This window comes from Lygodium microphyllum, chromosome 2, assembly GCF_053477565.2.
Source record: "Lygodium microphyllum isolate KBCC chromosome 2, Lygodium_microphyllum_v1.1.10, whole genome shotgun sequence".
Classification (NCBI taxonomy): domain Eukaryota; kingdom Viridiplantae; phylum Streptophyta; class Polypodiopsida; order Schizaeales; family Lygodiaceae; genus Lygodium; species Lygodium microphyllum.
This window is the reverse complement of record NC_141136.1, coordinates 141,785,268-141,812,065: the sequence shown is the minus strand read 5'-3', so window position 1 is coordinate 141,812,065 and position 26,798 is coordinate 141,785,268.

The window sequence follows — 26,798 nt, the reverse complement described above, 5'->3', positions numbered from 1 at the left end:
TTTGAAATTCTCCATGGGAGCTGTGTTGTGCCAACCTAGCGAGCACAACCTAGATTACTGAGTGAGCTTTGCTAGTAGACAACTCACTGAGACCAAAATAAATTACTCAACAAATGAAAGAGAGGGCTTGGCCATGATGTTTGTTGTAAAGAAATTTCGACATTATCTTTTGGCTATGCCTTTTACTTTCTTTGTTGACCATCAATCCTTGTTGTATCTGTTGAGATTCAAGCTCGTAGACTCTGGTTAGTTGTTTATCCTAGTTCAATAAGGAGGTTAAGTCATATTTACTTAACCAAGATTAGATCTAGATATTTTGTGTGAAGTACACAGTTGACTTTAGTGACTGTGTGTTGATGGAATGAATTGAAGGGAGCATGTTTGCTACCCTTCCTACCTGTGCCTTTGCCATGGACCACCTCTCTCTCTCAGAATGCTAATATGGTACCAGAGCTAATATCTATGCTTGCCATGAGAGACTTGCTAGTGATAAGCTTGTCTGCTTTGTCCATACATTGCATGTTGAAATATTTTCAATCACACCTACTTTAGTCCCTTTATGAGAAGCAGTGAGGGCTCAGGACCAGAATCCCATATGCACATTAGGAGAAAGTACCACCACTCAATTCCTATAAAGCATTGTACTTGCACTCTTTTTCTAATGCAACGATAGTACTCTTTTCTTTCCAGAGTAAAGTATCATGTCAGTGTCAATACACAAGATTGTGTTTATGAGTCCAAGTCTCAATCTTGGAACCTAATTCACTTGTGTAACAATTTGTCCTTGTCAAGTTCAATGTCTTCATGAGTTCCTTTTTTCTCTTTCAATCTCCATAGCTTCCGCATCTGCCATGCTCTAAATCCCACACATTTCAAATGGTATCAAAGCCCAGTCGGGCATGGCACTGCTTCTCTAGCTTCTCTTGGTTCCTCTCAATCTGTGTCCAGCTCACGTCTAGCTCAAGATCAGTGTATGACTTCTGTTCTTTAAATTCATGTTTAGTGCACCTTGTGGCAGCCATAGCCAATCTGCACCCTCTCTACTTTGAACTCCTGGATCTCTCTCCACAGGTCATATCTCGCTGCGATTCCTTCTATGAACTTCTTCTCCAACTCATAAATATTCTCTATGGCACCTTAGTGCCTAACATCGGTAGCCAATAGCTCCAACATTGCTCAAACTCTCACTCACTGCCATAGCCTAAATTTGTGACCTACAGGACATACCTTGATTGGAGTCCCTGGATCTCCCAATACAAAGCATATCTCCTCTTTTTCTCTTCTAGAGGATCATTCCTTTGGTCAAGGCACTTCATCCTAACACCAAAAACTACGACATTGATCACTCTCTACTTTGGCATTGATGAAATCGTGAAAATCTATCAAAAACTGCGCTTGTTGCCGTCGTCCGCCCTGTGCGCCTGAATCCACCAGTGATCTGATCGATTAGCACAGGGTTTTGATAGATCTTGAAGAGAGCTACATTTCCATAAAAAAACTTTTGAAAATGATCCACTATAGCTCCCACAATCAGCAAAAAATCAGGTTGCCCCCAAAAACCCTAATGTAGAAGCCATAGCTAAAGCTTAAAAAATTTGACATTTTTAACTATTTCTCTCATTGAAGTTATCAACAGTGATTTTAATCAATGAGTAATACTCTTTGAATTTCATTACAGTTTTGGAAGTGCCCGAGGAAACTCAAAAGTTTTTCACAAAGCTCGCGAGAGAAAGCATATCAATATTTGACACTAATCTTCTTTTTTACTTCATCTACTCACTAATTCCAACACATTGAAAGTCCTGTCACTCAGATTTGAAAGTATCAGAATCAAATCAAGAAGGGGAAGATTAGATTTGGATTTAAAAAGAGTAAAGGATTTTGCAAATTTGGAAAGACTCAAACATAGTGTTCATTGACACTCATTTAGTGCTTTTTAGCACTTGTGTCTCTCAACCAACTCTTTTGTTGCTCAAATCAAATAATTCTGAAGTTGATTTGCTAATGTTATCATAAGTATAACATGGGAAAAGACTCTCCAACTACTCGCTTCAAAGGAGTTGGGTTTCACACTTGGCAGACCCACATCAAACTCATCCTGATGAAGAAGGGCCTCTGAGCCATTACCACTAGAAAAGAAAAGAAGCCTCGTGATGCGGATCTTGCTGTCACTTGGCAAAAGAACGATGATAAGGCTCAGGCCATTATCAAACTGGAGCTAGACGATAGCTATATCCACCATGTGGATAACTGTGAGACCTCACAGGATGATACATGGAAGAGACTTGACAGCTTGTTCGGTGCACATTCTAAATAATCAAAGTATGGTCTCTTGATTGAGTTTTTTAGGCTTGAAATGAAGTCCAACATATCACTTGCCACACACCTAAATTACATGGAAGGACTTCTAACCCAACTTGCAGAAATCAACATTAAAATGGAGAAGATGTTGGCATTGGTATTCTACTTAAGAGTTTGCCTCCTGAATATAATAGTGTATCAACAACTTTAATCAACATGCCAAATCCTGAACTTGTTGATATCGAGGCATCACTATTAGAGGAGGAAAAGAAGCTAAAAACTAAGGAAGAACCAAGTACCTCTAAAGATGAGCATGCATTATATGTTGGTAACAGGTACAAAGGCAAGAAGAATCAGCTCTTCTGTGACTTCTGCAAAAGGACCAGACACACCAAGAAGTTTTGCCATGCCAGAAAGAGGTCCCAAAAGGCCTATCTAGTTGCAGTCAAAGAAGAAGAAGAAAATGGAGCAAAGGAAGAAGAAGAAGAAAATGGAGCAAAGGAAGAAGAAGAAGACCACCAGGAGAAGGACAAACCTCATCAATCCTTCTATTCAGATAGAATTTTTTAGTTTTGTATTTCCTAGCCCTAATGCCTCAAACATAAACTTGTAAACTCCTTAGTTATCCCTGTACTACAGCCTCTATACACTTTGTGAGGTCCTTGCTACAGCCTTTGGACGTCCATCATGTTTGTGGTACCCACACTTAGCCTTTTTTGCGAGACAGCCTCTTGTGTTTTGCCATGTTTATGGTGTGTCCACACTTTGCAGGTGTTACTTTCACTAAAGCCTCTATATGCTTTTTACTTCTGGTTGTGATTGAGGAGGGGTGTTGAGATATTTTCAATCACACCTACTTTAGTCCCTTTGTGAGAAGCAGTGAGGGCTTAGGACCAGAATCCCATATGCACAGTAGGAGAAAGTACCACCACTCAATTCCTATAAAGCATTGTACTTGCACTCTTTTTCTAATGCAATGATAGTACTCTTTTCTTTCCAGCACTGTCAATACACAAGATTGTGTTTATGAGTCCAAGTCTCAATCTTGGAACCTAATTCACTTGTGTAACAATTTGTCCTTGTCAAGTTCAATGTCTTCGTGAGTTCATTTTTTCTCTTTCAACCTCCATAGCTTCAGCATCTTCCATGCTCTAGATCCCGCACATTTCAACATTGCACAGGAGTTGCATCATCAAACTTGAGCGCGTGATGATCAGTGCTTGCCTGATCTCCCTTTGGGATAAAATTCAAGGTTCTGGCCACATGGGAGTAATCTTTGTCAGCAGGACTAGAAGCTTCGGGAGCTGAGTTGGACGTAGAGTAAGAAAGTGTGGGATCATCATCATCATGGTTGGAATGCATAGAGGTACAGGCGCATCAAGACGTGTTGGGATTGCTATACAATCCAATGGAAACTAGCCGCCGATCCGAGCGGGTGTAGTTAAATAGTCTATTCCACCAGCAACTCCTTTGGTTCAAGGGTGTCTGTAGAGAGGCCTTGCATTGCATCACATGAGGTAGATGAAAATGCCATGGATATTGGAAGCAATGTGGCACTTGATGAGCTGCCTAAGTGACGTGGAGATGCAGCAGTAGAACAGTCCCCAGCAGTGAGCTCAATTGGATTGACTGTAAGAGGGGACAAGGAACATCTGATCTCAGCAAATATGGCTGATATGTATGCAATTTACCATGGTCCAGAAGGTCTGAAGCAGATTGCTGAGTGAGTGCCTGGGCAGTACAAATATTGTTGGTGGCTTTCCCTTGCCTGATGTGTTGCTCATGTGTTTGCATAGCCATACGCAGTGCAGGTTTCCCACTGGCATCAACACACACTAATTATTCTGCCAGGCATTGATCTCTTGTAATCTTGAGATGTTGCCAAAAAAACAGCATGAGGTCCACCATACCCCATAGTCCACACCAAACTCTCCCAATGGATGTAACACTGTCAATGCTAGTAGATCCATAAAGACCAATACTCTTGCACCATTAGCATGGGCTGCTTTTACAATTTTTGACAGATCTAAAATCTCCCCATCGATTGCAATGTATTGTACCAAAATCCCACAAACATCTTTACCATTGTAATCAAAATCTTTGAGACTGCTAACTTTTATGGTTATATCAAAACCAGTAGCTCGGGTTTTGCATACATCAATTGTTTGAGGGTGGCAGTAATCAGCAATCAAGAAAGTCTTCTTCTTGCCTCTCACAACACTACTACACATAGCCATGGCTTCAGCAGCACAGCAGTGCCCTCATCAAGCAGGGATGCATTTGACATTGGCATACCAGTAAGATCTACATTCATGGTTTGGAAATTGAGAAATTTGGAGTAAAGCACTCACAAACATGCCGATAATTTTGTGATAGAATATCGTTGTATCTCAGTGAGTAGTTGAAGGATTTTTTAGGGTCTATTTCCTGCAAGTATTGGATCCTATGTAGTCATTATATCAGATTAGAGTACAAAGTTGTTGATGCAGTGTCACTACAGTTAAATGGGAATAAAAGACATGTACTGTCTGAAAATGCAATAGTGGTTATTGCTACAGTTTTATAATAAAAATTGGTTGTACTACAGGTCACTGAAGAATATTGCCTGCTGGCATTTTGGAAAATTGATTGGTTTTGTAAAGGTGGAATGTTGTGATCTTTAAGTACTCAAATTTTTGAATTGATTTACTATAGTTTTTGCAGTGGGGCTAACTGTTAACAGTTTGTGGTAAGACTATGTGGCATTGTTGCCTAAAGAGCTAGACAAGCATTGGTGCTTTGCCACATGTTTGGAAGTATATGATATTGGTGTGAGCTAAAATTTACTAGTTTTTTTTTTTGCAAAGTTGAAGACCTTGAAAATGGCAAACACATGAGAGAAGGATACTATCACTTAGATAGTTGTGGGCTACAACAATTTTGTTCTATGGAAATTTAGGATGTCTAATTTCTTAATTGGAAGAGGCTATTGGGACCTAGTCATAGGTCTTGAAGATGAGCCCAAGCTATCGGAGGATAGACCTCCAACACATGATCAGTTAAAGGCACACATGACTTGCTTGGAAAAAGCCAGCAAGTTATTGCATTGACTGTCATTATGTGTGTCAGACACAAAGGCTATGCAAATTGCAAAATGTACTTCCCCAAAAGCTACTTGGGACTTATTGATGAAGAATTATGGGCACGTCATTCATGCAAGAAAGAAACAACTGAAGCAAAAGGTCAGCCACATATCCAGTAATGGAAGGTCTATTGAAGACTATGTCAGTGAGATCGGATCCATTGTTGAATAACTAGGGATCAGATCCATAGTAGAATAACTAGGCTCAATAAGTTGAGGATGATGATTTGGTGGCTACTACCCTCCATGGACTTGGACAGGAATATAAGAAGTTTGACACTTCCATTTCAATGCATTAGGAGAAACCTGACTTTGATGAACTTCTGGAAATTCTATTGCATAAAGAAGTGAAACTTGGACTTAATACAAGTTCCAGTGGGTCTAAAAACAACATGGACAACGTCTTCTACTCCAATCAAAGAGGTAGATGTGGAAGAGGAAGATCAAATTTTAGAGGATGAGGTGCTAGAAATGCATATGCAATCTGTGGACATCAAGCTACTGGATGGAAAAATAGGCAACCTCAATGAAATAGAGGTGCCTCAAATTCTCATGGAAGAGGAAGTTATTCACCTAGAGGAAGAGGCACTTGGTAGTAGCTTGAAATGACTCATGGACAACAATCAAATGCAAATAAGCATTGCCATTATTGTGGCAAATATGGGCATGTAGCTAAGGATTGCTACAAGAAGAAGAATGATTAGAGAGCAAGAGGGAAGCAACATGGTAATTATGCTTCTTCTAGTAGTATGCAGGAGGATGGCAGGTTGTTTGCTATGCAACATGTGAAGAAAGGGTTGCCTACACAAGGCAAAGCAGATGATGTATGGTACATAGACTCAGGAGCATCTAACCACATGACTCCTCATGGAGAGTGGTTTGACACATTGGTATAAGGTGCTCATGGATATGTTTGCACAGGGGATGATACACAGCATGACATTATGTATATAGGTAGTGTTCCCTTGATGATGCATGGTGGCAGGAGAAAGAGTCTCTATGATGTGCTATATGTACCCTCCATAATCAAAAACTTGCTTTCTGTGGGACAAATGGCTAAACAGAATCTAGAAGTTAGATTCAAAAGAGATGGATGCTACATTGAAGAGTATGGTTAAGGATGTAAGCTCATTGCAAAAGGCAAAAGAAATGGCAGGATGTTTACATTGGACACAAAAATTTCAGCATTGAATGCTGCTATGTACTCACATGACAATGTTGCAATAAGCGACATTGAGATATGGCATAAAAGGATCGGTCATGTAAATGTTCAAAAGCTGAAGAATATGCAACATAAGCAAGTTGTACTTAGACTTCCTAAGTTCAACCATGTGGAATTAGGACATGTATGTCAGTCTTGTCAATTTGGGAAGCAATCAAGGCTTCCATTTATGAGGCATCTAAGCATTACTACTAGAACATTACAGCTTGTACATTCTGATGTATGGGGACCATCACAGAATGCATCACTTGGGGGATCACGTTACTATGTGTCATTCATAGATGACTATAGTAGGTACACATGGTTGTATGTGTTGAAGCACAAGAGTGATGTCATGGATGCTTTTCAAGATTTTAAGAGACATGTGGAGAAAGAATAGGCTTGCTACATCTCATGCTTGAGATCTGATATAGTGGAGGAGAATATGTTTCTAAAGACTTTGATCACTTCTTGGCAGCTCATGGGATTAAAAGACAATTGACATGTAGGTACACACCACAACAAAATGGTGTGGCACAAAGGAAAAATAGGGTGATCATGGAACTGGCAAGAGCCACGTTGAATGACAAAAGCCTACCAAATGCATATTGGGCAGAGGCTGTAATGATTGTAGTGTATGTCATGAATTGTACACCAACATGTTGAGATATCGAGCTCCACTCACGATATGCTAGGGTGACCGTTGTGCATTTATGTCACTGACTTGTCAATTGCAGATGCAGTTGGTACACCGCCCATGAATAATAGCTAGATGACAACTATCCTTATCTACTCTAGTTCGTGGTTCAGTTAGTATGCCACCTTAGTTAGTTGAGTTTGGTTTGAGACCCATATATAGGGTTCTTCTATTTCTTTGTATGAGAGTTCTTTTTGGCTTACACAACTAAGAAGAGGAAAACTGTTTTCAGCCTCTACCTTTGTGTGTATTCCCCCATTGTGCAAGCAAGAAAGCTACAAGTGAGACTCCTTCCTTCTCTCCCACAATCTTGACATGGTATCAGAGCCTTGTTCGTGGTAAGGTAAGAGGACCAGTGTTGCTTTCATTTTTTTGTTTTGGGAGCAAGTCTCTGCAGGTAGCACAACCGGAAAGTGCAAGAGTGCATTGTCTCAGATTGAGACGTCCTTCGCAGTGTAGCAAGAGGGCAGTATATGCTGCGGGAAAGGGCTTAAGCCCTAGGTTGCTCTGTTTTTTTTATTTGAGGCCATTTCGGGGCCTATTTTGAAGGCATAAGTTTTCTACATGCACTTAGGAAAAGGCCATATTTTATGCTGTGCGACCCCATTGTTCTATAGGTCAGTGAAAAGTTACTGTAGAAATTGCATCGTATGCCTATGCGCAGAGACATTGGGAGTTACAGAATCATCCTTGTTGCCTGTTGATGCAAAATTGTCACTAGGAAGTGATTATGTGGTCAAATACCACTTTCGTCAGTTTTGCAGATTTGCCTTGTGAGGCTGAAGTTGTGTTTTTTTACAGTGACAGAATTAATGGCGTCTGATTCTCTTTCACAGATTGTCACTGAAAAGCTTGACAAGAACAACTTCCAAGCATGGAAGTTTAGAATGATGAATTTCCTTATGGGAAAAGGATATTGGGAATTTGTTGCAGGAAATGAAGAAGAACTAGTTCTTCCTGATGTTCCCAATCAACAGCAAATGCAGGCATTTAAAGCATGGCATGAGAGAGCCAAGAAAGTTATATACTGGCTGTCTATCAACATTTCAGACTCTATTTAATGCATATTCAAGATGCAAGTATGCCAAAGGAGGCATGGGATACTTTGCCAAAAATGTATAGCACAAATACGCAAGCCATGAAAATGCAGCTCAAGCAAGAGTTGCACAATGTGCAAAGAGAAAGTATGAGCATCAATGACTACCACATGAAGGTGAAGAAGATTGTCGCCAGTGGAAGATGATGATTTAGTTTCTGTGACCTTGAATGGTCTAGGAAAGGATTATGCACAGTTCCGAACATCTATTTCCGTCTATGAAAGATTTTCTGATTTTGAGGAGTTGATTGCTCTTCTAATTTCTGAGGAGCAGAGAAATGGTGGTGCATCTTCTTCAAGAGGAACTTCAAAAGAAGCTGTCTTCTACTCAAATGCTGGAAGAGGTAGAGGCAGAAGTAGAGGAGGCCGATCTGAAGGCCGTGGTAGAAATCAGAATATGCAGCAAACTCAAGAAAACCAATCCTTTGGAGGAGGACGTGGTAACTCTAGAGGCAGGGGGAGCCAAAGAGGTCGTGGTGGATGGCAAAGAGGCCAAAATGCAAATAGCAATATTGAATGCTACTATTGTGGTAAAATGGGTCATATGGCTAAAGACTGCTATTATAAAAAGCAGAATGACATCATGAATGGAAAATTGCAACAAGGGAATTATGCATCTTCTAGTAGACAGGGTGATGACAGAAATGAGCATTTGTTTATGGTGCAGCACATGACCAATTCTGTGACAAGTGCAGAAGAAAGCAACGATGTATGGTATGTTGACTCAGGTGCATCAAACCACATGACAGGTCATGCAGAATGGATGCAGGATGCAAGGAAAATGGAAAAACCAGGATTTGTGGAGAATGGTGATGATACTGCATATCCTATTGTGCAGATTGGAAAAATTCCTTTGTCTATGCAAGATGGGAAAAAGAAATACTTGTTGGATGTATTTCATGTCCCGAATATCACCAAGAACCTGGTTTCTGTTGGTCAAATGGTTGAGCAGGGATTGCATGTCAGATTTAATTCTCATGGATGCTTTATTGAGGATATGAAAAATAAAGGTCGCTTGATAGAAAAAGGAAAGAAGAAGGGCAGAATGTTTACGTTGGAAGCAGACATGCCTGAATTGAGTGTAGCAATGTTTGCACATGGAACCGGTGTAGTTGCAGATATTGATATCTGGCATAAACGCATTGGTCATGTTAATGTACAGCGACTTAAATCAATGCAAGCCCAAAATATTGTTGCAGGATTGCCTAAATTCAAGGTTGCAGAAATGCATAAGGTATGTGAAGCCTGTCAATTTGGAAAATAGGCAAGGAAACCATTTCCTAGACATGTTCAAGAGAGTAAGAAGCCATTGGAATTAATCTACTCTGATGTGTGGACTACTAAAGCTGCATCTCTTGGAGGCTGTCATTATTTTGTCACTTTTATTGATGACTATAGCAGAAAAGTTTAGGTGTATTTTATGAAAAAGAAAAGTGAAATTTTTGGGCATTTCAAAACTCTTAAAGCTATGGTTGAAAAAGAAACAGGCCTGCAAATAAAATGCCTAAGGTCAGATGGAGGGGGAGAGTACCTCTCAAATGAGTTTGCAAGGTTCTTGCAGGAGCATGGCATAAAGCAGCAATATTCATGTAGTCATACCCCACAGCAAAATGGAATTGCAGAAAGAAAAAATAGGCATATTGGAGAGATATCTCATGCCATGCTCAATGAAAAAGACCTACCAGATTTTTACTGGGCTGAGGTAGTTGCTACAGTAGTCTACATAATGAACATGACTCCCATTGCAGCAATACATGGCATGACTCCAGAGGAGAGGTATACTGGTAGGAAACCAGATATTTCTCATTTGAAAATTTTTGGTTGCATTGCCTATGTTCATGTGCCAGATGAGTTGAGATCCAAGTTGGATCCAAAAGCTGAGAAGTGCATCTTTATTGGTTATTCTCTGCAGCAAAAAGGGTATAGATGCTATAACCCTTCTACTCGTAAGTTTACAGTGAGAAGAGATGTTGTTTTTGATGAGATGAGTAGCTGGTATAAACCAGTAAATGTGATTGATAATGTAGATGCACAAAATGGTAATGCTGCACAGAATTCACAGCTGCAGTCACAAGATATTAGTGGACCTGGAGCATCCTCTAGCAGTGGTTCACATTCTTCACCATGGACAGGAAGATTGAGATCAGGAGAATCTTCTCAAAGCAATGCAGATAATGGTATGTAGGTATCACAAAAAGGAAAAGAGAAGGTAGATCAGCCCATGTTTGATGTGAATGCAGGTCACTCTTATGTGGATGGTGAATCGAGTGGCTCAGAACAGAGCATTGATAATGAATTGGGTATTCCTTCTATTGTTACACATGGAGTAAGGAAGAACAGGGATGTTTTGAGAGCACCTGGGAGTGAACCTACTTTGCACAGGTCTACCAGAGCTAGGTATCCTATGGATAGGCTGAAATATGATGGATTTACAGCCATTCACTATGCATATATGGTCAAAGTGATATAGGAACCAGAACCCACTTCTTTTGAGCAAGCCATGGAAAAAGAAAAATGGGAGAAAGCCATGGATGAAGAAATGGATGCCTTGGAAGCAAATGCTACATGGGAATTGGTACCTTTGCCTAAAGATAAGAATGCAATTGGTTGTAAGTGGGTTTATAAGGTGAAACACAATGCAGATGGTTTTGTGAATAGATACAAGGCAAGATTAGTAGTCAAGGGGTATGCACAAACATATGGCATTGATTATGAAGAAACATTTAGTCCGGTTGCAAGGATGGCAACCGTAAGAGCAATCATTGCTATGGCTGCATCAAAGGGATGGTCTTTACATCATATGGATGTAAATAATGCCTTCTTGCATGGTGTTTTGTAAGAAGAGGTATATATAGAGTAGCTACGAGGTTATGTGCATGCTGTTCATCCTGAGTTTGTTTGCAAGTTGAAGAAAGCCTTGTATGGCTTGAAGCAAGCATCTAGAGCATGGTCTGACAAGATAGAACAATATCTTGTCACTATTGGCTTTCAGATTTCCAAGGCTCATTTCTCAGTTTATGTGAGAAAAACAGAGAAAGGTATTATGCTGCTTGTCATTTATGTTGATGATTTGATTATCACAGGTGATAGTGATGAAGATATCCTTCATGTGAAAATGCTATTGAAGCAGAAGTTTGCGATGAAGGATTTGGGAGAGCTACGTTATTTCTTGGGCATTGAGGTGATTAGATCACCAAGTGGGATATGGCTCTTGCAGAGGCAGTATGGATTGGACATGCTGTCCAAATATGGGATGACAGGCTATAAGCCTATTTCAGTTCCTTTGGAGCATAATGTGAAGCTAAGCGCAGATGCAGGTGAGCTTCTGGAAGACCCTACTATGTATAGATGCATAGTAGGAAGTTTGATTTATATGACTATTACCAGGCCAGATTTGAGCTATGCTGTTGGATTGGTAAGTCAGTTTATGCAGGCTCCAAGGAAACCACATTTAGATGCGGCTAGACGCATACTCAAGTATGTGAAGTCCACATTGCAGTATGGACTATTTTATGAGACTGGGGTTCAGATACAGTTGCATGGATCTCTCTCAGAATGCTAATAGTATATTATTAACAAACCATGCACTATAGGACGCATCGCTAGATGGTTACTTCTACTTTTGGAGTTTGACTTCTCCATGGTGGTGTGTAAAGGGAAGCAACATTACATGGCTGACCATCCGTATCATATCCCCATGGAGGAAGCTACTGGACAAGGCATTGTGGATGAATTGCTAGACACACATCTATTCCGCTTATCCAGTGAAAAGGATTTGTTTAGAGTTAACATGACGCCGTATTGGGCAAATCACATAGTTTAAGTGCTTGAGCACAGATTGCTAGGAATGACCGATAGAAAAGGCCCCCGACTTAGGTGGCCCATCCTAAAGATCCAACCCTATCAATTGATAGCGAGCCAACTCTACAGGCTAGGGCAAGCCGGGTTACTGTGAAGATGGGTATGTGAGCATGAGATGCATGATGTACTAATAGAGGCACACGACAAAATTGCAAGTGGACATTTTAGCGGGGAGACACCATAGCCTACAAGGTGTTGTCGTCCCAACTACGGTAGCCTACCCTCTTTCGAGATGCAGTACAATTTGTGAAGCATTGTGATGAGTGCCAACGGACTAAAGTCCCTATTTATAAAGATCACATGGAGCTAACCCCAATTATCACACAACAACCCTTTGAGAAATGGGGGATTGAGTTTATTGGACCCATTAGTCCTAGGCATAGTATTCACAAGCCAAATACATCATTGTGGCCACTAACTATCTAAAAAAATGGGTAGAAGCAGAAGCTACGAGAAAGAATGATGCTAGGACCACTGCCAAGTTCCTATGGGAGCAAGTGATCTGGCGGTCTAACTGCCCCATCAAACTAGTCAATGACCAATGCACACACTTCATCAACAAAGTGATAACTCACCTCCTATCCTCCTTCCTAATCATCCATCGAAAATCTTCACCTTATTACCCTCAAGAAAATGGTCAAGCCAAATCCACAAATAAAATCTTAGTAAACGTCCTAACCAAAGTCATCTTTGCTTTGCATAGTGATTGGGATAACAAGTTGATGGCGGCCTTGTGGGTCTACTGCACGGTTTACAAGATGTAGACCCCCTTTAGGTTGACCTATGGTATGCAGACAATTCTACCCTTGGAATTCTTTGTACCTAGCCTCAAGATAGCCCTTCAAGAGAGATTGGATGGGAAAGAGGCATGGACAGAACACTTAATTGAGCTCAAATGCTTATCAAAAACCCAGCTTCTAGCCACCCATGCACTAATATGCAAGAAGTCAATACAAAAACATTGGTTTGACAAGCGTGTCAAGCAGCGCAACTTCAAATAGGGTGACTTAGTACTACTATACTCAGTCAAAGGACATAAGAAAAAGATGAAGTTTAGGGGGAATAGGACCTTTTAAGGTTCAAACCATAAAATAAATTGGCAACATAGAACTCAAAACCCTAGAGGGTGAGGGCATAGGCTTCTTCAATGGCAGCCGCATAAAGAAGTACTTCCCTTCCACAACCCATTGCATGAGCCCCCAATACTAGCACCCTCTGTTCATGTACGAGTAGCCACTATCACTGAGATGGATGATGAGGATGAGGAAGTACTAGAACCAACTTACCTAAGCATGATGATCATTGCTAAGCACACATGCACCATCAATGCATTGATTTGATGAAGGAGTTGATTTTAATGTCTTAACCCATGACCATTGGAACCAAATTGGCAAACCGCAATTGCAGCCCACTAATGCTAAGCTCAGCCCTTATGAAGGCTAATCCTACACACTTTTTGGGAAAGTACAAGGTTATGGTTTCTATCGAGTCTGAAAGCATGCCGATAATCTTCTATGTGTTGCCCAAGACTAAGGATGCACACACAGAATTGCTATTAGGATGAATCTTCAAGAACGAGCTTGTCGTATTGTTGACTACGAGTTGCAATGTATCCACCTAGCCATAGGCAACATCCGAATAGTTACATCTTTCAGCAAGGGTAGCGTGACTCCTTCCAAGTTCGCAAGGCCACTGGTAGACAAACTCACCGTCAAGTCTAAGGAGGGGGGTCGTGACTCATCACAACCTGCAAAATCTCAATGCTGGCAACTCGTTGAACCCAATATTGAAGCCAAGAAACCCCAGCTCAAATGGGTACATAAACATCAAGAACTACCACCTTGAAGTAGACACCCACACCCTTGTGGAGCTAAGGGCCCACACTCAAAACCTAGGAGGCCAAGACGAAACTATAAACATTGACGCATGGTCAAACTATGATGGGCCCCCAACACCTTATTGCAAATGCAAGACTACTATCACAGTAATCCCTGGATTTGGCTACCTAAAGCCAAAATAACCAAAAGTGCTACTGAAATGCCATCCTCAAGCTTGGCCACATGAAATAATGAGTTAGAGACACTCAGACCACAAGAGAAGTGGGCCGCCAAGTCCATAGAACCGCCAAAACCTAGATCAACAGTGCCTAAACCAATCTTTTACCCAAAATTGCAGCCTGCTCCCAAATTTGAAGCTGATGGTACCCCTGAAACCTCAGAAACATCTAGTGGCATGACAACCGCAACCACAACCAGACTCATCGAATATGTAGCCTAGCTACAACCTAAGGAGCAAACCAAGCTGCAACCATTAGCTGTTGAACTCTCTAGTTCTATCAAACCTCAACCAACTACCGACCTTAGACCTTCTTATGAGAGGTGATCAATTCTAACTTTGGCCACAGAATTAGCTGAAAATACAGGGGATGACTTGGTTGCTTGCCTTAGACACTTGGACGTGACTTTCATGTCGCTTGCTAAAAGCTATGACCACTTAGACTTGGGACTCTTGGACAAACCTATGGCGACGAAAATACGGACACTCCCTTGTTATTGGGAAGAAGAAAAATTCATGTTTGTCAAAGCTTCTGAAGCAGCTGCTGCAGAGCTGATTGCCACCGAGGTTTCTCATGAACAAGTACAGTGACAATGCCTCATCACTTCATATGACAAGTGCACAGCCTGTGCCAACGATCAAGAGATAGAAGACTTGAAATAGCTTGTAGCCAACGACTCCCCTTTCTTGAAAAAATGGTACACTCTTTGCCTCCAATGGGAGCTCAAGGGATGTTAGGTCATGTCAAATGCCAAGCAATGATGCACAATTAAAACATTGGAATATGACCCAACTTATGTTGCTCCAACCTCTTATAGGGTATTAACGACCATTCATGACCGACCCATAGAAGAACATATTCAAGGACACCCCTACTTAGATTGCATCCTTATGAAGGAGGAACTATACGTTGTGAGTTGCATAGACTCCGGTGACTTCTTTCTTGATTTCCTTACTTACATCATGCAGCTTGGTATCCGACCTTTCAACACGGATCGGTATGCTCAGATGGAATATAATCCAAACTTCTATGCTTGGCTCATGGGGGGAAGTAATGCACTATACCCATGCGTAGGGTGTCCTTTACACTCTTACCTTTAATCCGAGGAAGGATTCTTCTCAATTCCAAGGGGAAGGGGGTAAGGGTAAGGCAAAGGTAAGGGTAAGGTAAATCAAACCAAACACACAAGGAAAACAATAAAGGAAAGGCACACATTGGTAGGATGGAATAACTTGTGAGTGTAGAAAAGGTGAATAAAATTTGAAATCGATAGACTAATTGGAAGAAAATTCAATTTTTGCACTCAAACAATTCAGTTCAACAAATACATAATTCTTCCCTTTTGTTTGTGATTATTCTGAATAACACTAATGATGAGTATGGTTCCATGACAGGCATCCATCATGGCACGCCAAGAAAAGGCTCCAAGACAAGATGGTGCACACGTTTTTTCCTAGTTAGAGGTACAACACCATCATGAGCTACATCAACATCTCCTTGCTAGAGAGCATCGCAAAAAGGTCGTTGGATGAGGTGAACCTCAACAATTTTGTGAGGAAGACCATTGAGACCTCAGCAAAAGCTTTAGTAACGGGAGGATAGCCTGTGGGGGGAATCCCCTACCACCAAAGCTAAAAGAAAAGCTTCATCTTCAAAGCCTTGACCATTAGATTCGGTGGGGTCCTTTGGTATCATTAGAGAAGGCTTGGAGCAAGGGGATGAAGAAGCAAGAGGAGTAGATGAAATTCCAAGCAGGTCGCCACCACACCAAGAATAGAAGGTGTAGTCCAGTGAAAGGACAATGAGTGAGGAAGAAGAAGACAGGGAATAAGAAGAGTAGACTAGCTGGGGGAAGGCTAAGAAGATGAAGATGAAAATTGTGTTAGAAAAGTAGGAAGAGGAAGAAGAGAAAACAAGAGAAGACAGACTTGTAGAAGGCTCGTAGGGAGTCCAAAAAGGCCGAGGAGGAAAGAAGGAGAAAGAAAGAAGAGGAGGAGAAGGAGTTGAGAAAAAAAGAGAAGGAAGATATGGTTCTTCCCATGCGTAGGTCCATTGAGCAGCAGTCCAAGCAAGATGAGTTGGAACCCACGAGCCCGATCGAAGGGCCGAGCTCAAGCACCCATGTACCAGAGTTCGTGCCACCTACAGGGCAAGAAGGCAAGGTCCCAATCACCACCATTGCAATGTCCACACCCAGCTCTATGACCTAGGTGGATGCGAGCAACTTAATGGCTTGGGTCCAGTACTTCATGAATAAAAAAATTGGCCAAGGAGCAAGAGAAGGAATCCCCTTGGTTGGTAGGAACCAAAAGGCCGGCTACAGCAGACGCTGAGTCAAGGAAAGATACAAAGAGGCAAGAGGTGGTAGGCTCCACAACCTTCGTCCTCGCAATAAAGAGGCCACACAAAGAATATGACGGGTACATCAAGGAGCTTCTCCCTCCATTAGAGAAAGCCAAGGAGGAGAAGGAAATTGTGGTAGCAGAGCTAGAAGCTGAAAGAGAGGCCATGGTTTCATCCCAATTGGAGAGAATACACCAAATAGCCATGGCCCAAAGGGAAGTCAATGAGCTAAAGGAGCAACTACAAGCTAAGGAAGAGACAGAAGCAAAATGGGAGGTGCATTTGAATGAAGAAATCAAGGCCATACAACACCTATGATGGCACAATGAGGAGATTGTGGGGCTCTACGAAGATCTGCAAGTTGAAATGGAGAAAATCACTAAAGCCACATAATAATTGAAGGAGTTGAGGGAGGAAAGAGCTCGCAGGTACAAAAGAGAGGTGGAGAAACTAACCAAGAGGTTGCCTTAGCATAGGAAGAGCAGCAAAAGCTAAGGACAAAAATGGAAGATCAAGAACGAAGGCTGACAGTGCTACCTCAAAGGTAGGGGGAAAGCCTTGAAGATATGAATAGGAGGGTAGAAGAATGGACTAACTAGAACGCAAAAAGAGTCAAAGGCCTGGCTCGCTCTCTCGCTCTAGTTAAAAAAGAAAAAATACTTATTGAAAGCACAGAAAAAGCCACCCAAGTGAGCTTCCAAACCCAGCATTGCGCCTTCCTGGATACCCTATTGGACGTAACCTAGGCAGAGGAGGGAGAGTCCATAGAGGCAATGAAAAGGAAACCAGGAATGGCTCGTAGAGCACTAAAACTAGGACTGCAGATGCCACCACAACCTAGTGGAGTTGGCCCAATCTTGGAAGAGCAATGCCATTATCTCCTATCGGTAGGCCTAGCCTCACAAGAAGTAGACGCACTTGGGTTCATCGAAGAAGAGCAGCAGGAGCCAAGCCAGGAGAGGGAGGTGGATGTGAACTTTGGAATGGGACCATGCGAAGGAGCTTGTCCCACCAGCTCCTTCCTTGTGGCCTGAAGAGCAGTAGCATGCAGACACCTTTGCATAAAGAAAGGTTGCACTGAGGGAAAGAAGAAGACAAATGGTGGAGGAGACAAGGAGAAAATGAAATGCCAAGGGAGTGAGGGCACCCCATGCACCTATCCCACCATGCAAGGATGATGCCCCAGCAAGCTTTCATGCTGACCTTGTGATTTGGGAGAGGCAAGAAACATCCAAGAGCCCTTTTGACTTTAACTTGCAGTTTCCCACCACCTTGCATAGGGTTTTGCCCATCAAGGTGGTGGAGGAGGTCATTGACATCGGAAGTAGGCTTGGACAGAAATGGCTAGAGGAGAGAGAGCAAAATCCCACATTATGGGCCATTGAAGATGCCAAATTTTGGTAGAATAAGGTTTTTGAAGTGCCAAGGTCTGTGCCTAGCTACTGAGGGGCTGAAACGATGAATGGGTTGCCTCTCACCCATCCAACCTTCAATCCTCACTAAGAGAACTCAAGAGGGGCACCACCTAGCCAAAGGGAGGATGGGCTAGGACATCCCTTTTCTCAAAGAGAATCAAAAGAACCAAGACACAAATTTACAAGAGAGAATATATATACTAGACACCATATTAGAATATGAGAGAGAGAGATGAGAGGACAGGGAGACAAGAGGTAGAGGAAGCTTGCCATTATGCTACATGGAATGAGAAGATGAGAAGAGAGGGAGATAAGAGGAGAAGAGGTAGAGGAAACTTGCCATTATGCTACATAATAAAAGAACTCACTCATAGCTCACCTCAAAGAGATGGACTAGCATGAGGGTATTCTAGAGTGCTCTCATGTGCTTGTCATTGTCATTCTTCCCCCCTTTTCCATTCTCCCATGGGCTCTTTATATAGCCTCCATGAGGGGTTAGATTAAGCTAATCTTCTTGATTAACATAATTCTAGATGATGTATGGCATCTTTGAAAATATGGAGAATAGTAGATGGGACAAGTAAGAAACCAAGGGTGGTGGTAGACAAAATAGAGAAAGGGAGCTAGATTACAAGAGGTGGGTGCCCAAAGCACATTATTATAATATATTTACAAGAAGGATAGAATGGAAAGTTGGTGTGGTGAAAGAGAGAAGAAAATTGCATGTAGCTAGTAGTCCGCGCCTTCGTAACTTCAAATCCGTGAAGAATCTGAAAATTTTTTCTTTTGCAACTTTGTAGACCACGTCGAAATCGATCGGGTAATGTGAGAATTTTCTTGAAATTCACTTTTTCTTGGGAGATATTGAGATGATAAAAAATGGCTTCCAAAAGCTGCTTTGACTTTAGTCCCCCATATATATATATAAATACATACAAGAATGTGACAAAAGGGGTCCATGCTTGTAAGCTTTTGTGTAAGATCCAAATGACACCATGATGTGGATATTGACTTGTGTGCTAGGGTGAGGTGTCCTCTAATGATGGTGATAGATTCCAAATCTTAGTGATGCAGGCAGAACCCATGTGTAGTTGGAGGCTAGTCCTTTGAAAAATCTATGCACTCACTCAACTCCTAGGTGTAATCCATTTCCATCTTCACTAAGATAACCATCCCTTTTACCGTTTACATTGACATGCCTCCTAAGAACTTGTTCCCCCATTTGCTAGAGTTATCATAATCGAGAAGCAATGTAGCATACCTAGTGCTTGAAGAGTAAACCCAAAGTGATATGGTAAGCTCTTGATAGGGGTTTTGGCCAAATTTTGTGATAGTAATCCAGGTTGTAAAAAACCCGGATCATTAGCCCTCCCTTTAGGCTAGAGGCATTCATGCCTCTAGCTTGCTAATGATGGTCCAATAGAGCAAGGAGGACTGCATCCTCTCATTGGTGGCTCTTCATTGAGTGAGTGCTCCAAAGTGTTCATATTTCTTTGAAAATAAGGCTTGAGTCGCCATCCATTTACCCTTGTCTTGTGAACATTCCCATCCATGTCACCTAGCTTATAGTAACTGCCATTTGGATATCTCCTTATGACCATGAATGGCCATTCTCACTTGAACAAAAGTTTAGCATCCTTTCTGTTATCAAAGCGGTTATCATAGCGTAGCACAAGTGATCCTTTGCTTATGTGTTTGCTAGCCAGCTTCTTATTAAATGTCTTCCTCCTCTCTTCAGCTTGCATGGAATAGTGTTGGACTGCTACTTCTCTGTCTAACTCCAGCCTCTCTAGATCCAAGATCCTTTCCTCTAACTTCTTATCTTGATTATTCTCTCTACTGGTTACTAAAACACGCAAACTGACCAGTTCCACCTCTATAGGAAGCAAAGCCTCTTGGCCATAGATGAGGTGAAATGGAGTATAGCCAAGTGAGATTCTGAATGAAGTCCTATAGGCCCAAAGAGCTGTACTCAATTTTTTATCCTAGTTCTTAGGGTGCATGTGTACTTGCTTGGTAATTATCTTACAAATCAGCACATTCACTTTTTCGACCAAAGCATTACACTGTGGGTAGTAGGGAGTAGAATGCCTGTGCTTGATTTTTAGCCTTTCCATTAGCTCCCCTACTAGGTTCACCCTAAAACCATGACCTCGATCAGAGACAATTCCAAAGGTGTGCCAAACCTGCAACAAATATTTTCAAACACAAAATTTCCCACTTCTTGGGTTGTGATCCTACTAATTGCTGAAGCCTCTACCCACCTCGTCATGTAGTCTACACCCATTATGATGTATTCCTTGCCAGACTGAGTTCGTGGGAGTGGCCCTATTGCATCAATCCCTCATTTCTCAAATGGGCCATATGTAGGTATGGGATTTTGTTCCTCATGCACTAGCTTCCTTGGTTCGGCCTTTTGGCAATTGTCACAAGTACATCACCAATGTTGCACATCTCGATGTAGACTGGGCCACACAAAACCAACATGGAGAATCTTCCTACTGGTTATTTCTTGAGCAAAATGTCCGCCACAAACCCCCTCATGGTAGCTCTTAATCACATCCATAATCTCATTTGCTGTTGGCACCCTTCTAAGGACTGCATCCTTTCCTTTGCAATACAACACATCATTTATCAAGTGGTATTTAGTGGCCTTAGTAGCCAGCCACCTTTTCTCACTCTTACTCATATGTGTAGGTGCCTCACCATGCTCAATAAAATAAAGCACATCTTGTAGTTGAAACTTATCCTAAAATAAGGAAAGCTTTACTGCAATGACGCCCACCATTACCTCTTTCAATTTTTCAGCTACTAGACCATCTGCATCGCCATTTGTGCACCTTGGCACAAAATACATTTGGGCTTTCTATAGCTTTCTCATGAGAGTTTTAGCTTCTCTCATTTTTACTGCTAAGTTATCATTTTTACAAGCCTAGATTCCTTTCATTTTCTTAACAATTAGCATAGAATCTCCAAAAACATTAAGTCGAGTGACACCATGTGAGAGACACCACCTCAAACCTAAAAGCAAGGCTTGATCTTCTGCCTCATTGTTAGAATGGACATCCTCCAAGCTGATACCTTCTCCATAAAGTTTTTCACCTTCGGGACTGAACACCACTATTCCTGTTGCCGCTCTGTCTTTAATACGCTTGTAGGCCCCATTGAAGTAGAGGGCATGGGCATTCTCCACCTGTGGCAGCTCCTCAAGAGGAGATGTCTCCTCTTTTACCTTTCCCTTCTCCTTTTCCTTCTTTTGATGGCATCTATGGGTCAACAAATTAGCTAGGCAAGCTCGAGTAGAATCCTCCACCTTGAAGGTGTAGTCAAACTCTTGGAGTTGTATCACCCATTTAGCGATTCTGGCTGAAACATCCATGTGCTGTAAGGCATACGGAAAATGCTCTTCTTTCGTGATCATTGTGAACGGCCTAGGGAGAAGATAAGGACGAAACTTTCTTACAGCAGACATTCGAGACAAAACCATCACCTCGACCATCTTGTACCCTCGTTCTGATGCTATCATTACTCTACTAGAAAAGTAAACCGGTCTCATTAGGCCAGTTTTAGCATCCTTTTCTATTAGTGCTGCCCCTAGAGCATCTTCCCCAAAACTCGGGTTGACAAAAAAATCTGAATCCCAGCTAGGCTGTAAAATTATAGGAAGGGTACTAAGAGGGTACTAAGAGCCTTCTTCACCTCGTGAAAGCACTTTTTGCTTTCGTCACTCCACAGGAGCTCCGCAGAGTGGGTTAACTATTGCAGCGGAAATACTAATTGGGAGAGGAGATGAATGAACTTTCCCATATATCGCACCTTCTAAATGAAAGAGGTTAGTTGCTTCACAGAAGATGGTGATGGCATCGCCAATAGGGCCTTAACTTTGTTTGGATCTGTCTCAATGCCCCTCTCACTTACGCCATGCCCTAACAAAGCTACACTACTTTTACCAATGCGATACTTCTCATGGTTTAACTGCCCCCCCATTTGTGCGAGGTGGTTGAAAGCTTCATCCACCTTTCCTAGATGTAGAGCCTTAGAACTATAAATACAAAAATCATCAATAAAGACCTTGATAGATTTTCCAAAATATGGTTGGAAGACATAATTCATGAATCGCTAGAAGGTAGCTGGGGCATTTATTAATCCAAATGGCATTACTTTGAAAGAAAAACAACCCCAAGGCGTAATGAAGGTGGTCTTTTGTTGATCCTGCTCAACTATTCGGATCTGGAAATAACTTGAATGCCCATCACAAACAGTGTATCTCTCATGCCTGGCCACCTCGTTGAGTATTTCATCTTGAAAGGGAAGAGGAAAGTGATCTCTGTTTATTGCAGTATTTAACGGCTTGTAGTCCACACAAATCCTCCATTTTCCATTCTTCTTGGGTGTTACTATTACAGATGAAACCCACTCTGAGTCCCCTATTGGATAGATGAAGCCTGCCTTCAAAAGTCGTTGCACCTTAGTGAGTAGAGCGTTCTGTTGAACTACTCCCAACCGTCATAGTCGCTGCACCACTGACCTTGCTCCCTCTTTTAGATTAATGTGATGTTGTACTGGTGTCACACCTATGATGTGTTCATAATCAGAAATAAAAAGTTCAGAGTGTTTTATCACCACTTCCATGTAGGCTGCCTTCTCCTCAACTGATAGATCCTTAGCCAACATTTTTTCTAAACCCTCCTTCTCGACCTTTGGAAGCTGCTGCGGAATTTCACTACTAGAAGGCCCTTTTAATGTAATCCCCATCACTTCTAGAGAGCTTTCTTCCTCCTCATTAGAAGACTCTCCCTCTGTCATAGATGACCAACCCTCGCTAGAACTCCATTCATCAGTGGTGCTCTCTAACACAAGATCCTCTGTCAGCCCTCCTTCATGTTGTAGATAGTGCTCTTCCATTTTTTTTGCAGCCCCTTTTGTGGCCTTAGCTCTAAAGCCCCTGTCTCCCAATCTTGTCTGGATTTCATTCCCATTAGCCATGGTCGCCCGAGAATGAGCGAATAGCCATCCCCCTTCACTGGCATCACATACATGTCAAGCTCCAATTGCACTCCACACACCTTTACCTTGACTTTCTTTATAACTCCCAAACAATTTACTACTACATTGTTAGCAATTTTGGCCCCAAATTTAGTAGTTTCATTTACCTCTAATCCCAAACGATGCATCAAATTTTCCGTCATGACACAAATCTTTGCACCTCCATCCACATATGTCTTTGACACTCTCTGCCCATTGATTTTGGCTTCCACTAGAGGCACAATATATTTCATCTTTCTAGCCTGGATTGCATTCACATGTCTATTCTTCATGGGTCTAATGCTTACCATCTTTGACCATTGTCGCCACACTATTGGAGATAGATGTAGTAATTGTGGCCATGAAATTTTTGGCCCTTGATCCCTCACATCAGCAAGCAAATCATAAGCTCTAGTACCTTTCCTCAGGGAAAAATCATCTGGCTCAATGTGTCAGTGTGAGCGAGCCCTCCTCTTTTTACTGTTGCGTGTCTTTACAGCCATTGACGACTCTGCCTCCTCTTCCATATTTTCAATCTCCTTTGGTGGTGTAGGCTCCATTCTCTCAATTCTACGGGCTTTCTTCACCGGCATTGCTTCAACCTCTACTACTTTGGCCTTCCCTTTGAAATCACTCTCATCTAAACTAATTATCCAGATATCATGATTCTCTGGCGGTTGGACAGGCAAGGGCGGCACCCTTGCAACAAGTGGTCGAGAATGTTGGAGAACTTGAACCGGCGGTGGAGGCCCTGGATTCGGTGGAACAAGCCTCTCCCTAGGTGGTGTCACTTGTTGTCCCCTCCTTCTTGGTTGGAACCCATTTCCTGGAAAACGCCTGGGAGGAGGGCAAAAGTACATACCATGGCTAGTCTCCCCACAATTATAGCAAACATACTCTCTTTCTTGTCTCTTTGGACCTCGATTGCCTTCATTTATGAGGGGAGGGGGCCGTACTCCTTGCACCAAATTTAACGAAAGGCTTTCAAGTTGATTAGTAATGCATTGTAGGAGATTTTGTTGTGGCATCTCCGGTTCAGCTGGGGCCTCTGCTATTTCTCTAGGCCTTTGCATGGTTGATAAAATCTGTAGGGGCTCAACTCCCCCCTTCAACTGGGCTTGATACTTCAATTTTCTATCTTTCTCCCTAGCATAAGTGATTGATTCTTCATAGGATATTGGAAACTTTCCTTTGACCTTCTCCCTTAGTAGAGGGTGGAGTTCGGCTAGAAAACAATCTTTCTTAAGGCAATCAGGTACTCTTTCTCCCTCAGCTAAGGAGGTTGTCCATTTATCCCACAATTTTATAAACATGCCTTTATATGCTTGGTACTCCCTTGGTAAGGTTTGGCGAAGATCTAAGAGTTGTCTCCAAATATCTTTAGGTGGCTCTGTATCTTGGTACTTGTGCATGAATGCGGTCTTGAGATCCTCCCAATTACCCCTTGTAGCCTCCAGGAGAGCTTGATACCACACTCGAGCATCACCATTTAGAACTAAAGAGAAGGCCCGTACTTTGGTTGCTTCATCGTCTCCGCCTGTGACTAGGAAGGACATTTCTAAGTCATCCAAAAAGTCTAGAGCTTTCTCCCCTTTGTGCCCAAAAAAGCTTGGAAATGCCATGTTGCCTTAGTAGAGTACAAAGATGAACACGTCTAGAATTAAGTTGTAATTTATGAGGGGAAGGATGAATGGGTTCACAGATGCATTGATTTCAGCAAGACGTCTAGGCCCTAGTATGCTTCTAATAATGCCTTGGAATCTAGCTTTGTGCTGGCTACAATATGCACATTTTGCATAGCAAGTGGACGGATAAGTCCATACAACTCGTGGTGATTTATGAGAAACTATTATAATAAGATAAAGTCATGTACATTGAAGGATGCATTGTAGTCTAGCATTGGGAAGATTTTAGGTTTTGGTGATATAAGAATCTCCCTTAATCTTTCAGTCCCAAAGTACATGACGAGATGCTGCTGGAAGAAAATCTTCCTACTGATGCATACATTAACTCGGATATTTTGTACAGAGTGGAAGGTGTAGAAATTTGGACCATTATTATTATTAATGAGTGGAGACTACTTAAGGGAATAGAGGGAATGCACTTTCTTGAATTATGAAGGATTTTCCCCGGAGTGTTTCTTTCTGGAACCTACCAACTTTGCTATACAGAGAATTTGCTCACCAGTGATTGTTCTTGACTTAGTGTGTCTATCCTCGGTGATATATATTTCATAAGGTGTGATGGCCACCTTTTCAATCACACCCAACCTTTGAGCTAGCAATAGTTGAAGCTAGTCTCCATACTTTGCACCTCTACAAAACTCCACACCGTTCATGCATAGTTGTCCTCCTTTGATGTTGATTAGGCCAGAGAGAGAGAGAGGGATTTGATGATTTGGAGAGGAGGACCTCCCAGAAGGGCCTTCACTTTGTTTGCAAAACACTCACCACAATTATGAGAAGCTAGCAATTGATGGCAACATGATTTTTTCCATTGTGAGAGAATGGAATTTCTAAGGTGAACACCTTTTACCCATATACGTGTCGTCATCCGATAGGCATACTTCATTTCTTGGGCTTCCTTGGGAGACCATTGTGGGAGTCGTGGACTTCGACCAGCTTCAAAAAGAGTTGGTAAAGGCGTTGGAGAAGAGCCACTTGGAGCAATTGTTGTAGAAGATGCACCACTATATGTTGTATTGTCCCGCATAAGAAGGTAGAGAATTGTGGATGAAAATGTCCTCAGTGGAGGCACAAAAAATGAGGGCTGAAATGATGAATGGGTTGCCTCTCACCCATCCAACCTCCAATCCTCACTAAGAGAACTAAAGAGGGGCACCACCTAGCCAATGTTGAGATATCAAGCTCCACTCATGATACGCCAGGGTGACCGTTGTGTATTTATGTCACCGACTTGTCAATTGCAGATGCGGTTGGTACACTGCCCCTGAATAATAGCTACATGATAGCTATCCTTATCTACTCTAGTTCGTGGCTCAGTTAGTATGCCACCTTAGTTAGTTGAGTTTGGTTTGAGACCCATATATAGGGTTCTTCTATTTCTTTGTACTTGAGTTCTTTTGGCTTACACAACTAAGAAGAGAAAAACTGTTTTCAGCCTCCACCCTTGTGTGTCTTCCCCCATTGTGCAAGCAAGAAAGCTTCAAGCGAGACTCCTTCCTTCTCTCCCACAATCTTGACATGGTATCAGAGCCTTGTTCGTGGTAAGGAGCTCAAGAAAGCAAGCCAAGCTCGCGGTGTTCTGGTAAGAGGAGCAGTGTTGCTTTCATTTTCTGTTTCGGGAGCAGATCTCTGCAGGTAGCACAGCCGGAAAGTGCAGGAGTGCATTGTCTCAGGTTGAGACGCCCTTCGCGGTGAAGCAAGAGGGTAGTATATGTTGCGGGAAAGGGCTTTAGCCCTTGGCGACCTTGTTTTTTTGATTTGAGGCCATTTCGGGGCCTGTTTTGGAGGCGGAAGTTTTCTGCACGCACTCAGGAAAAGGCCCAGTTTTATGCTGTGCAGCCACTGTTCTACAGGTCGGTGAATAGTTACTGTAAAAATTGCATTGTATGCTTGTGCGCAGAGACATTGGGAGTTACAGAATCATCCCTGTTGCCTGTTGATGCAAAATCGTCACTAGGAAGTGACTGTGTGGTCAAATACCACTTTCGCCAGTTTTG